The 13596-nt window shown below is 46.8% G+C and overlaps 1 protein-coding gene across 1 annotated transcript in view; it reads left to right on the forward strand.

Moving 5' to 3' along the window:
* The first annotated feature begins 990 nt into the window (after positions 1 to 990).
* The window catches only part of LOC132589754 (membrane-spanning 4-domains subfamily A member 12-like), a 38816-nt gene continuing 26210 nt past the window's right edge, over positions 991 to 13596 (forward strand). Inside the window, exon 1 of the mRNA XM_060262478.1 lies at positions 991 to 1040. The gene's annotated coding sequence lies outside the window, so the exon portion shown is untranslated. The remainder of the gene's footprint in view (positions 1041 to 13596) is intronic.

Raw genomic sequence — 13596 nt, forward strand, 5'->3', positions numbered from 1 at the left:
TGTTGCACCCTGGTCAGGTTGGGGTCCAGGTGTGGTGCCATGATGTCAGGACCACGGAGGCCCCGTGGGGGCCCTGTGGCTGAGATATGGAGCCTGGCAGAGCTTCAGCATGAGGGGGAAAGGCATCCTGGGAGGGGGTGGTAGCCCTTGCTGCTGGGGCCAACCAGCCAGGTGGGGTCTTCTTGTCCATCAGTCCAGGCATGGCTGTGCTGGGGCTGGATAATCATATTTGTCCACCTACAGTACCTTCACTTAACTTGCCAAATTGAAACAAATGGCAAAAGATGTCCACCTGGTGGTATATATGTATACTATAATTGTGTGAAAACAGACCTCATAGCTAAAAAGGCCTTCCATTCCCATGCCAGATTCCTTCTCCTATTCCTTCTTTTGATGAGCCAGCACAAGTACACTTTCTGCTTGTTCCACCTCTAGATGCTGAGTCCTGCAGCTCTTGGACAAATATCCTTCCTGACTATCATCAATATTCTTCCAAGTACAACCAAGTTTGTGATATTGTGAAGAATACAAGCAAGAACAGAAGAAGGAAAGAACAAAAGGGAAAGAACAAAAGGGAATTACTCTGTCATCAGCCTCCGACGTCAAGAGGCCATCCGATAGACAAGTTGTTTGCAGCCCTGCTGGTTCAAAAGCCAAATCTCCAAAGCCAAGAACACAGTCCATGTAATACCATGCATTAGGACCAATCTAACAATACATAACAGTGTAAAAGCTTCCACATGTACCTAGGCTTCCCAATCCCCAGGTCCCAGCGGGGGATCCCCTGTTTTGACAGGCTTCTCCCCGCCCCAGCCAGCTGGCTGGCGGAGGAAGCCCCGCCCCAGAGTCATCCTGTAGTTTTAGAGCTCCTGCAGGTTTAGAAACCTGCAAACAGTTTTTAACATGTGTGCCTTTAAGGCTGAGTAGGAAGCAGGAAACAGGAAGGGCTTCATGGGAAAGGATCAGTAACAGTTTCCTCAGAGAACGGCCCCTCCCTTTCTTTTGCTTTCGCTTTCAGAGCAAGAAAAGAACAAGACCCAGTAAGTATTTGTGTGTGAGAGAGGGGAGGGGGGGCAGGGGATTCCCTGGTTTGGAGGCCCTCCCCCCGCTTTAGAAAGTTTGAGGGGGGGAGGGAAATGTCTACTGGGCACTCTATTATTCCCTATGGAGAACGATTCCCATAGGGAATAATGGGGAATTGGTCTGCGGGTATTGGGGGCTCTGGGGGGGCTATTTTTTTGAGGTAGAGGCACCAAATGTTTAGTATAGCATCTAGTGCCTCTCCCCAAAATACCCCCCAAGTTTCAAAATGGTTGGACCAGGGGGTCCAATTCTATGAGCCCCAAAATATGGTGCCCCTATCCTTCATTATTTCCTATGGAAGAAAGGCATTTTAAAAGGTGCACTGCCCCTTTAAATGTGATGGCCAGAACTCCCTTGGAGTTCAATTATGCTTGTCACACCCTTTTCCCTGGCTCCGCCCCCAAAGTCTCCTGGCTCCGTCCCCAGATATTTCTTGAATTAGACTTGGCAACCTTACATGTACCACAACTCTTCATCAGACCAGACATTACAAAAAATATGAAAAAACAAAGAAAAGGTTTTTTCAGGTCATGGTTTAAAGACCTCTGCCAGCATATGGAAGCAGGTAAAGAAGAATCAGGTTGCAAGTTACTGCAGGCCACAAAATCAAGAGGTAATCAAAATCAAGAGGTAATAAATCCATTACATTCCATAGCAATAAATCCCCCTATTTCCACTGAGAATCCTTTAAAATGCTTTTCATTGGAGCTGTCTGAAGTGTATTCTCTAATGCAAAAAATTCCCCAAAACCCCCAGATATAAGACACCTTTATATTTGAATGACACAGTGACCCACAATACGATTTCACAGGCATCTTAACAGCAATAAAACGCACAAAATGAGGATGGACTCTCACCAAGTGCAGTGAATAGAAATATCACAAAACAGAAGGCATAGACCACATTCCAAGAAATGTATACATTCAGCTAGTGTGACATTTCACGTATGAATAAATAATTTTGGTTTAAATGTGGCAGATATTATTTGTAAAACAGTGAGACAATGTCCTTGTGTGTCAAAGAGCAGAAAGAGAGAACACTGTGCTCAACAGGCCATCATCAGATTGGAAGGACACTGATAAACAATACACACAAGTTACTTGCCCCAAATATTTGTATTCCTCAGAATGACAAAATGGGGGATGGAGGAATCAGTATTAATCAGGAATGAGATGTGAACTGGGCATGTGTGAAATAATTATACGATTACCCATCACTGTCCAGATCCACTGTGACCACATTCTGCTTTCTTCAGTCTGGTCACAAGCACATAATTATTCAAACGGATATTGGGGGAGGACAGTGTCCTAGTGCAGGTTTTGGAGTGGCACATGCATTGAATGCTACATAGACAGCCCCACAGTGGGGCAAATAATGCACTCTTGGGCCATTCTGGGGTGAGAAAATAGCAAAGAAGGAAGGCACAAGCCCACTCCGCCCCCTGCATGACAGTCCTGCGGTTGACTGCGAGAGAAGTGAATTGGGCTTGGGGAACCCAGACCTGACATTTAAAAAGATGTCTCGTTTGGCCAGCTGGGCCCATTCAATATCTATCATGACCACCTCTGAATGTCTGTAACAACAGGAGGGGAGCACAACAACCTATGTTAACTTTGTAGTGGTGTACAATAAGCAGAATCCTGGAGGACTGCAAAATGCATTATGAGAGGGAGCTGCTTTTGAAAAGTTCTCTGGTTCCAACTGCTGCCATTGAAATGCTGTTTAGGATCCCCACTTTAATCATATAATGTCATTTCTCTTTCCATGCTCAATTTACACAGCAAGTTTTAACTTTCAGAACCATAAATGGTCTTGAAACCACGATATCCAAAGGACTGTCTTTTCCACATGAACATATCCAGGCCTTATGGTCATTGCTGAAGGCCCTGCGTTGTGTGAAAACACCGTCCAAACTTCCTCCTCCATAAGGCACATTGGTAGCTTCCCTTTTCTATTTTTAGGAAGGTTACATCTGCGCATAATTGGATAGCGTGCAACCGTTGCACTATAAGCGGTTATGTGACCAACCATGAAAACATGAAGCTGCTTATCTGAATCAGACCATTGGTCAATCAAGATCAGAACTGAGTATTCAGACAGGAAGTGGCTCTCAAGGGTCTTAGGTAAAGATCTTTCAGAACACCCACTACTTCGTTCTTTTTTCAAATAAATGCAGTTGCCAGAGACTGAGCCTAGGACCTTTTGCATAATGCTCCATCACCAAGCCACAGTTCCTTCCAGTCATTTGCAGATTGCAAGTTACAATGACTGCTATATCACAACTATATCCAAACATGTCTAGAGACAGCCAAAACCTGTCAAAATCCTTCCCCCCCACCCCCGTCCAGGACTAGCTGGTTGATGTAGGATTGTCAACTTTGCGTTGGGAAATTCCTGGAGATTTGAGGGCAAAAACAGGAGGGCAGGGGTGGGGAGGGGAGAAACTTCAGCAGGGTATAATGCCACAGAGTCCACCTGCCAAAACAGCCATTTTATCTAGGGAATTGATCTTTGTAGTCTAAAGATCTGGGTAATGCCAGAAGATCTCCAGACACAACCTGGATGCTGGCAACTCTAGCAACAGACTGAATTTTCTTTCCTTCTGCTCATTTTTTGTTTGCTCCATTGTTACTTTATTTGTGTGTGTTGTTTTAAGATTCTCTTCAAGGATATTGCCTGTACTGAAAAATACAGTATATTTTAATAAAATAAACTAACTTACAGTAGGTTGAAGCCGCTAGAAATTAAGGCTAAAAACATAGGTCCCTTGCATTTTTAAGAGAATGATCTATAATTGGATATTCATGAAATGTAACAATAATGAATGAAAACTTCATTGATGTGAATTAATAGTGTGAAGCTGTGGGGGGCATCATCTTGTCTCTTACTGCCCTCTAGTGGTGGCTTATAGCCTTAATAAAAATCATAATATACCCTGTTCAAACAATTTAAAAAGTTACAAAAAAGTTGAATTTCTAAAAAACAAGTACATATTCAGTACATGGACCAACTGATCTCATTTCACAAACAAATGTCAATTACAAAGATATTCCAGTCCTTTTCTAAGACTTTGCTAGAGCTTTGGGAGTCTAAACCAGGGGCTTTGAACTCATTTGTTATGAGGAACAGATCTGACATAAATGAGACCTTGTCAGGCTGGGCCATGTGTGTCATAAAACGTAATACCAGGTAGCGGAGATATAAACTTTATAAAGGACACAGACAAACACAATTAAAGATTTTGTATCCCTCCCGTGTGATCGAGGAAACTGGGCAAAGGAAGCTCTGGCTTTTTCCCTCCCTAGGGGATGAGGAGGGGGCAGAGCCTCCACCAATAGAAGGAAAAGAGGCTTGGCTCTGCTGTGCGGTTGAGACAACCTGGCAAAGCAAACTCTCACCCCCTCCCCTTTCCTCCCCAAGGGAGGAACCTCAGCCAGTGGAGAAAACAGAGGCTTTGCTCTGTACCTCCTGTGCGATCGAGCAAGCCTGGCCAAGCTGTGACATAGAAGGAAGCAAGAGGGAGGGAGAAGAAAACAGACTTGCTTGCAGGCCTGATAGAAGCCCTCTGGGGGGGCCTGATCCAGCTCCTGAGCCACATGTTTGACACCCCTGGTCTAAACTACACCATCAGGGCTTCCATCCAAAAAGCTCTACAGTCCCTTGTTAATGGTGAGTTGACCTGAAGCAGTGATTGAACATGATCCACACCACCTGATGCAAACCTTGTTGGGAAAGATTAGGTATGGAGAGATGTGATCTTGCAGATACGCGAAGCTAAAATAAGCGCTGTAAACTGAGCACAGAAACTAACCACCGCAGAAATGAAATCACACATCACCATTATGTCCTCTATAAAGCAGGAGGCAGTGTTTTGTACCATCTGAAACGGCATTCATGATTACCCCAACATAGAACATATTGCAGCAGTCAGCCCACAAATTACAAAAATATAAGAATGAGGGTGGCAAGATCCTTCTCTGAAAGGATGAGCATTGCCTGTGTAGTAGATGTAATTAACAAAAGATTGCATTTGCACACTCACCTCCATGCACAGTGCTCGGTCCAGGAGAAGCCCCAATGCGGTCAGAAAATTTCTGCATGTTAAAATGGTGAGGTTATTGTAGCGTATTTTAAGATGTTATTCTCATTCTTTTATTACCTTAATTTGACTGAACAACAATGTCTGCACCACAGTGCCAAATCACCAAGCAGCTAGTGATAAACAAAAATACATCCAATTTTTAATACGGCCCCCTTTGTGAATACTTAAATTCATAGACTGGAGGCATGAACAGACGAGACACATCATTTTAAAAACTTGGGGGGGGGGGGGGGAGAAAAATAATTTTAAAAATAGATGCATTGAGGGGCTATCTCCTCATAATAGAAGTAATGCCTGTACCTTTAAGAGATCTCAATGGCTGCTGTAGGGCTTGCTAGGCAACTGCAATAATATTGCCAGTCTTCAAACCTTGAATACGATCACTAGAAGGTGGAGGGTGCACAGGGTCCTTTCCAGGGCTGTTTTGGCTTCTCAACCCACCCCGGTTCTCTTCCTCCTTGCCCTAGAGGGAGGCTATATTAGGGGCAGGACCAGCAGCAGCTACTGTGTAGCTTACTACCATGCAGTCTGCACAACTCACCCAGGTGTAGCAATGGTTGTGATTTGATTACACAAATCTCACTTGAGCCCAGCAGCAGCCTCCATACAAATTCAGCAAACTGTCCAGGCCTAGCAGCGGACAGCACACAACTGCGAAGGGGAGAGCAATGAGCCGGTTGGTTTTAGTAGTTAGAGATGGCCATCTGACAGCAATGCTGATTCTGTGAACTTAGGCAGATCATAAGAAGGAGAGCAGGAAGGGTTGCATCAGTGCTTAGTTCTTGTGGCTCTTTCTTATACACCCTGGGAATGATGTTCACCACTTTGGGGGCAGGCAGCATTTTTTCTCCAGGCCAATGTGGCCTTGGATCCTGGAGGATTCCCCTCCACCATTCTTCTGGACATGCAGCAGGTGTCACTGGGGGTGTGGGGAGAGGTATTTGTGAGTTGCCTGCATTGTGCAGGGGGCTGGACTAGATGACTCTGGAGATCCCTTCCAACTCTATGATCCTATGATGCTATGATTCTTGCAGCTTATTCACTCCCACTAAGCTCTAGGGAAGTGGCTTCTATTCTAAAATGGCCATTGTGTTACTCCTATCCTGGCTGGAATATGCTAAAAGATAATCATATCTTTACAGCACTGCTGTAAAAATTCTCAGTTTTGTTATTCTACAGGGGGAACTGAGACATGGTAGCTCTCTCAAGGTTATTTACTTGTGAGCTTCCGGTACTAGTGAAAAGGTAATCAAGTATTTCCTGCTTCACTGCTCAGTCTCATGACTACACTACACTATTTATTTATTTATTTATTTATTTATTTTATTTATTCGGGATTTGTATCCCGCCCTTCCCACGAGTGGCTCAGGGCGGCTTCCAACAATAACAATTTAACAATTTAAATATAAACAATTAAATACTTCACATTTAAACATTAAAACCAATACATTTCAATTCATAAAAACAATGCAGCTTAAAACCAATAACATATCATTTTATATAAACAGATGGCAGGCCAGTTACGTCAGGTTCCATCCCGGCTAGGTGTAAGCTAGCCGGAAGAGGGTCGTCTTACAGGCCCTGCGGAATTGAGCCAAGTCCCGCAGGGCCCTCACCTCTTCCGGCAGCTGATTCCACCAAGTGGGGGCCATAACGGAGAAAGCCCTATCTCGAGTGACTTTCAGGCGGGCTTCTTTTGGCCCGGGGATAGAGAGGAGATTTTGTGTTCCTGACCTCAGTGCTCTCTGGGGAACGTATGGGGAGAGACGGTCCCTCAGGTAGGCAGGTCCCAGGCCATATAGGGCTTTAAAGGTAATAACCAGCACCTTGTACCGGACTCGATACATCACTGGAAGCCAGTGCAGAGTCCGAAGACCCGGCCGAATGTGTCCCCACTTTGGGAGACCCAATAACAGCCGGGCCGCGGCATTCTGCACCAGCTGCAGCTTTCGAGTCCGGGACAGGGGCAGCCCCATGTAGAGGGCATTGCAGTAGTCCAACCTCGAGGTGACCGTAGCATGGATCACTGTTGCTAGGTCGTCGCGCTCCAGGAAGGGGGCCAGCTGCCTTGCCCGCCTAAGATGAAAAAATGCGGACTTGGCAGCGGCTGCTATCTGAGCCTCCATCTTTAAGGAAGGCTCCAACAGCACCCCCAAGCTCCTGACTCTGTCCGCCGCCATCAGCGGCGCACCGTCAAAAGCTGGCAGGGGGATCCCCCCCCCCGGGCCGCGGCGACCCAAGCAAAGGACCTCTGTCTTCGTAGGATTTAGCTTCAGCCCACTCAGTCTGAGCCACTCAGCCACGGCCTGTAATGCCCGGTCCAGATTTTCCGGGGCGCAGACCGGCCAGCCGTCCATCAGTAGATAGAGCTGGGTGTCATCAGCATACTGGTGACACCCCAGCCCATACCTTCGGGCTATCTGGGCAAGAGGCCGCATGTAGATATTGAATAACATCGGGGAGAGAACCGCCCCCTGGGGCACACCACAATCAAGTGTGCGCCTCTGGGATAGCTCCCCCCCTACTGCGACCTTTTGTCCCCGACCTTCCAGGAAAGAGGAAAGCCACTGTAAGGCCAACCCCTGAATCCCCGCGTCGGCGAGGCGGCACGTCAGTAGCCGATGGTCGACCGTGTCGAACGCCGCCGACAGGTCTAACAGCATCAGCACCGCCGAGCCACCCCGATCCAGATGCCGTTGAAGGTCATCTACTAGGGCGACCAACACTGTCTCCGTCCCGTGTCCCGGGCGGAAGCCGGACTGAAATGGGTCAAGGATGGAAGCGTCCTCCAGGAAATTCTGTAATTGCATCGCCACTGCCCTCTCAATAAGTTTACCCAAAAAGGGCAAATTAGAAACCGGCCGATAATGTGCCAATTGGGCCGGATCTAAAGATGGTTTTTTTAGGAGGGGACGGACCACAGCCTCTTTGAGTGGCGTTGGAAAGTGCCCTTCCGTTAGGGATCTATTTATGATATCCCGCACAGGATATCTAAGATCCCCCTGGCAAGATTTAATAAGCCAGGAAGGGCATGGGTCCAATTTACAAGTTGTTGGGCGAGCCAATAAGAGAATCCTGTCAACTTCCTCCAGGCTGAGGGGTCTAAAGCCATCCAGAGTATAATCCGAAGACAGGCTCGGGGCCTCAGGTTCGCTAACTGTCTCCAAACTGGCAGGGGGGTCGGGGCGGAGTGACGCGATTTTATCCGCAAAAAATTTCGCAAAAGCCTCACAGCCGATTTCCAATTCAATAGAATTTAACCTGCCTTGTGGCAGCGTTGTAAGTCCTCTAATTATATCAAATAATTGTGCCGGGCGCGAAGTTGCGGACGCAATCTTAGCCGCAAAGAATACTCTCTTTGCGGATTTGATTGCCATCTCATAGGCCTTCAAACTCTCTCTATAAGATGTTCGGGTCACTTCGTCTCGAGTACGCCGCCATTGCCTCTCTAGTCGTCTGAGCTCCCGCTTTTGTTGCCGCAGCTCCCGGTTAAACCAGGGCGACGGTTTCGGGCGGGGGCGCAGAGGGCGCCTGGGTGCGATCTCCTCAATGGCCCTGGAGAGCCCATCGTTCCAGGACTCTACCAGATCATCCAGGGAATTGCCAGCGGGCCAGGTATCCCGTAGAGCCGTTAGGAACCATCACAGTCTTACCAGCCCAGCAACACATCCAGACAACATTGCTCCAAATACCAAAATTTAAGTCTTAAAGGAAGAAAGTGGTGATGTTCTGAAATCCCCCCCTCCAACTGTGACGACTACTTTTCTTGCAGAGCTGAACCAACCTACTGCCACTTCAGTTAATGTGCATGCACAGCAATTGGTGTTTCATAGTGTTTCCCTAATGTTTCTATTAGCAGCAGACAAAGAGATAGGAGTTGGTCATGGAAGAGCTCATATCAAGATGAGATACAGGGTTGTCTGGCCATTATGTCTACCAGGATGTTTCCCAGAAGGCCAATGGCTTTCCCCTTACCAAGGCCAGACCAGCTCAGTGGCTGAAGGGTTGTCCCCCCCCCCCGTCCTCTCATGGCAAGGGAAGACAGTGCCTGCTCAGCCCTCACATGGTGATAGGGAGAGGGTGTTCACCAGGCTGCCATGAGGCACTTATACAGCCCTTGCACAGGAAGGAAGAGGAACTTCCTGGCTAATGCTTGCGTGGCTCATCTGGTGAGGGGGAGGCAGTGCCCATCTAGTGTTTGGATGGGAGTGGGGATGGGCATGAACTGATTATGAACCAAAGTGTGTGACAAACTGGGCCAGTTTATTGGTTCAGAAACTGCAATTCAGGCAATCATATCATTCGTGAACAGCCCACAAATCACCATGCTTTTTGTGGCAGTTAGTTTGGTTTATAGGTCTCTTTAAATACCTTTCCTTTACTTCCTGAGTCATGCCACCATGGCAGCATGCCTCAGCAAGTGAAGGGAAGGCATGTAGTTCTCTTTAAATATGTGCCACTGCTGCAACAGTATTTAGCAAGTGAAGAGAACATAGGAGAAGCCATGTTGGATCAGGCCAGTGGCCCATCCAGTCCAACACCCTGTGTCACACAGTGACCAAAAAACCCCAGGTGCCATCAGGAGGTCATCAGTGGGGCCAGGACACTAGAAGGCCTCATATTGTTGTCCTTCCTAAGCAGCAAGAATACAGAGCATCACTTGCCCCAGACAGAGAGTTCCGACAATACGCTGTGGCTAATAACCACTGATGAACCTCTGCTCCACATGTTTATCCAGTCCCCTCTTGAAATCGGCTATGCTTATAGCTGCTACCACCTCCTGCAGCAGTGAATTCCACATGTTAATCACCCTTTGAGTGAAGAAGTACTTCCTTCTATCCATTCTAACCCGACTGCTCAGCAATTTCTTTGAGCGCCCACAAGTTCTTGTATTGTGAGAAAAGGAGAAAAGTACTTATTTCTCTATCTTCTCCATCCCGTGCATAATCTTGTAAACCTCTATCATGTCACCCTTGAGTCAACATTTCTCCAAGCTACAGAGCCCCCGGCGTTTTTACCTTTCTTCATAGGGAAAGTGTTCCAGCCCTTTAAGCATACTAGTTGCCCTTTTCTGGACTTTTTCCAATGCTATAATATCTTTTTTTGAGGTGCAGTAACCAGTAGAAGGCATTTAAAGACCTACATGCCTTCCCTTCACTCACTGTGTCGCACTTCCACGGCATCACACCCCAGCAAGTGAAGGGAAGGCATGTAGGTCTCTTTAAATGCCTTCCCTTCACTTCCTGAGTTGCACCATGAGTGAAGTTCTCCTAATTCACAAATCAATGAACCACAAACTGGTTTGGGAAACTGAAAAGTGTGTAGGGGTTCTTGGTTTGTGGTTTCTCACAAACCATGAACTACTATAAACCTCCGTTTTCCTGGTTCATGCCCATTCCTAGATAGGACACCTCCAAGGATACCAGGGTCATGATGTGGTGGCAGGCAATGACAAACCACCTCTGAATGTTTCTTGTCTTGAAACCCTATGGAATCACCATAAGTCAGTTGTGACTTGAGGGTGCAAACACACACACACACACAAACGCCTTGAGTTAACTAGTTTATGAGACCTGCTTAGCTCTAGAAATAGCAGACAAGTGAGTACTTGTTTCGAAGATTACTAGAATATGTTATGATGTAACTAACATGAATTTGAGTGGACTTTAGAGGATGGTGGAAGACAGGAGGGCCTGGCGTGACTTGGTCCATGGGGTAGCAAGGAGTCGGACTTGACTGTTCGACTGAACAACAGCAAAAGAATAGGAGTGTAAATAAAAGGAATACAGATTACCCAAATGTTTCCCCTTTAAGGGAAAAATAATATTGAGGCCGATAATGGCCAGATAGAGCCAGGAAGGAAATCAAGGCATGAAAGAATCCATACAAAGTGGCTGGCCCTGTAACAGAAAGCAGAAAAATATCTACATTGCCTAGTAGGTTGGGTGGCAATAGATAAGGGCACAATACAGAGCAAAACTCAAAGTTCAATACTAGCAATACTCTCTATAGATTTAACATCTTATCACTTCCTGGTGAAGTTGCAGTTACATTGGGAGGCTGAGAACAAGTGCATCACAGAGTGTAAAGTAAGTACTTTAAGTTACATGAATTTGGGGACGCTGCTTAATTTGAAGGAGAACACAGCTCTGGAATGCCAGAGTGCCTCTGAACATGTACAGAGGGCCTTTTGATCACTACTAAATAATCAAACCCACCTTATAGAAGAGAAGGCAGATAGCATTTGATCCTTCTTCACGTACCCAAAAATTGGGGCAGCATTGGGTCAAGCCAAACTGGACCAGCCAAATGGGTTTGAGATCATTTCTGAGGTCCCCTGTTGGTGTTATACAATTTTCCTATGGCGGTCTTCATAGATGAAGGCTATTTCTCATGAGGATAAAATTATGCTGCTATTTCTGAGCACTTTACCAACCTTAGTCATATCAAGTGATATTCCCATCTTCATGTAACAGAAGGGTGAAGGTTTATTCTTATTGCCAGGGGATAGCTTTGCTGTTTAGGGAACAGGATAGCTGAATGTTGTTGTTGTTGATGATGATGAAGAAGAAGAAGAGTTAAGCTGAAAAAACTGAGCTCACACAATGGCTGTAGAGATAAATGATGGGGCAGTTTCAACTGAGGGACATTTAAGGACTAAGTTAAAAAGTTGGTCACCCCTCACTTGACATTATATCTGACTCATAAACTGTACTTATTTTCTTGACCACTATCCTGGATTCTAAACCAGGATTAAACTGCAGTTTGGAATCCTCTTAAGGGGTGATTCTCCACTAGGACCTAAACACAGGGGTTTTTCCAGAGTTCTCTCAGGGCCATTTACCTTCCATTTATCCGTGATTATTTATCCCTGATCATTTTTTCTACACGGCCATTTGTCCCGGTTCAAATTGCCTGCTTGTTCCAGGTTATTAATTCTACATTCAAGCTCCTAGTCCTCAACAGAGGGGAAGGTGGAAGGAGGGGAGAGAAATAGAGAGATCCCGGAGGGCTCCTATCAGCTCCCTGAGCAACTGGCTCTTGTCTGCTTTCTTCTCCCTCTCTCTTGCTTCCTTCTGCATCTCAGCTTGCTTTGCCAGGCTTACTCAATCGCACAGGAGCTACAGAGCAAAACTGCTATTTTCTCCATTGGTTGAGGCGCTTCTGCCTCCTGGTCCCCTGGAGGGAAAGAGCCAGAGCTTTGCCCAGTTCCTTTGATCCCATGGAAGAAATACAAAGAAAGGACCTTTAAAGCCAAGTGCTAATGTTTCAAGCATGTTTTATTTCAAGTTTTTAAAAATCTTTAATTGTGTTTGTCTGTGTCCCTTAAAAAGTTTATATCTCTGCTACCTAATCTTAAATAGATACACACATGGCCCGGCCAAACTCACCCCGGCCCGATAAGGTCTTATTTATGTCAGATCTGTCCCTCATAAGAAATGAATTTGACACCCCTGCTCTAGAGTACCAAGGGGCAGCCAAACTTGGGACTCAGCGCCCAAAAACCCTGGACATCAACAGAGGAGAATATGAGGCAGGAGATCTTCATGGGGGAAGGCATCTGCCTCCCAAAGGGAGAAGAAGAATATCCTGGCAGTTTGACATATGCTGCCCGCTAAGCTCTTTCCTCCACAATCAAGGAAGGGGAGCACCCACATCACATCTGAGTCCCTCAAATCTATATGATGTGGGTGGGGAAGAGGCCAGCCTCTCCCCAGCCCACTTCCAATCAGCCCTGCGGCAGGTTTTGGGAAGTCGAGGGGGGCCTCAAATATTTTCAGGGAGCACCCCTCCCCCCCCCACCCCGTAGAGCTGCCAAGCTCACAGGTGGGGTGGTGGTTCTCCCGCTTTGGGGGTCCCCAACCTGCTGGCCTGCAGGTACCATAGAGTTTTCCTCCCAAATTGCTAGGGTGTCCAGGAAAACCATAGAGTTTTCCTGGAAGCTCCTAGAATGGTCGGCACATGACATTGCTGGTGTGATGATGCCACGAGTGACATCATCACGCCATGCATGCAAATCCCCCACTGGAGGCCACCAGGGACTTAGGTTGAGTGAGGGGAGGACTCTCTCTGTTTGGTAGAGTGCTCTCCAGCGTATCAAGGGGCACCCAGACTTGGGACCCAGCCGGTGCTTTGTTTGTAGAAAAAGCCCAGCAGGAGCTCATTTGCATATTAGACCACACTGCCTGGCCTGGGAGCAAACGACTGCCACACGGTGGGCCAGGCCAGCCAAGACCCTGGCCAGCCCAAGTGGAGCTCTGCTCCTGTGGACTCTGGCAGAATAAAAGCTCTGGATCCAGCACCCCAAAACCTTGAGAATCAACGCAGGAGAAAGTGAGGCAGGAGAGCTTCATGGGGGAAGACGTCCTCCTCCCAATGGGAGAAAAAGACTATCCTGGCAGCTTGACATA

The sequence above is a fragment of the Heteronotia binoei genome, chromosome 21 (genome assembly GCF_032191835.1).
Source record: "Heteronotia binoei isolate CCM8104 ecotype False Entrance Well chromosome 21, APGP_CSIRO_Hbin_v1, whole genome shotgun sequence".
Lineage (NCBI taxonomy): Eukaryota > Metazoa > Chordata > Lepidosauria > Squamata > Gekkonidae > Heteronotia > Heteronotia binoei.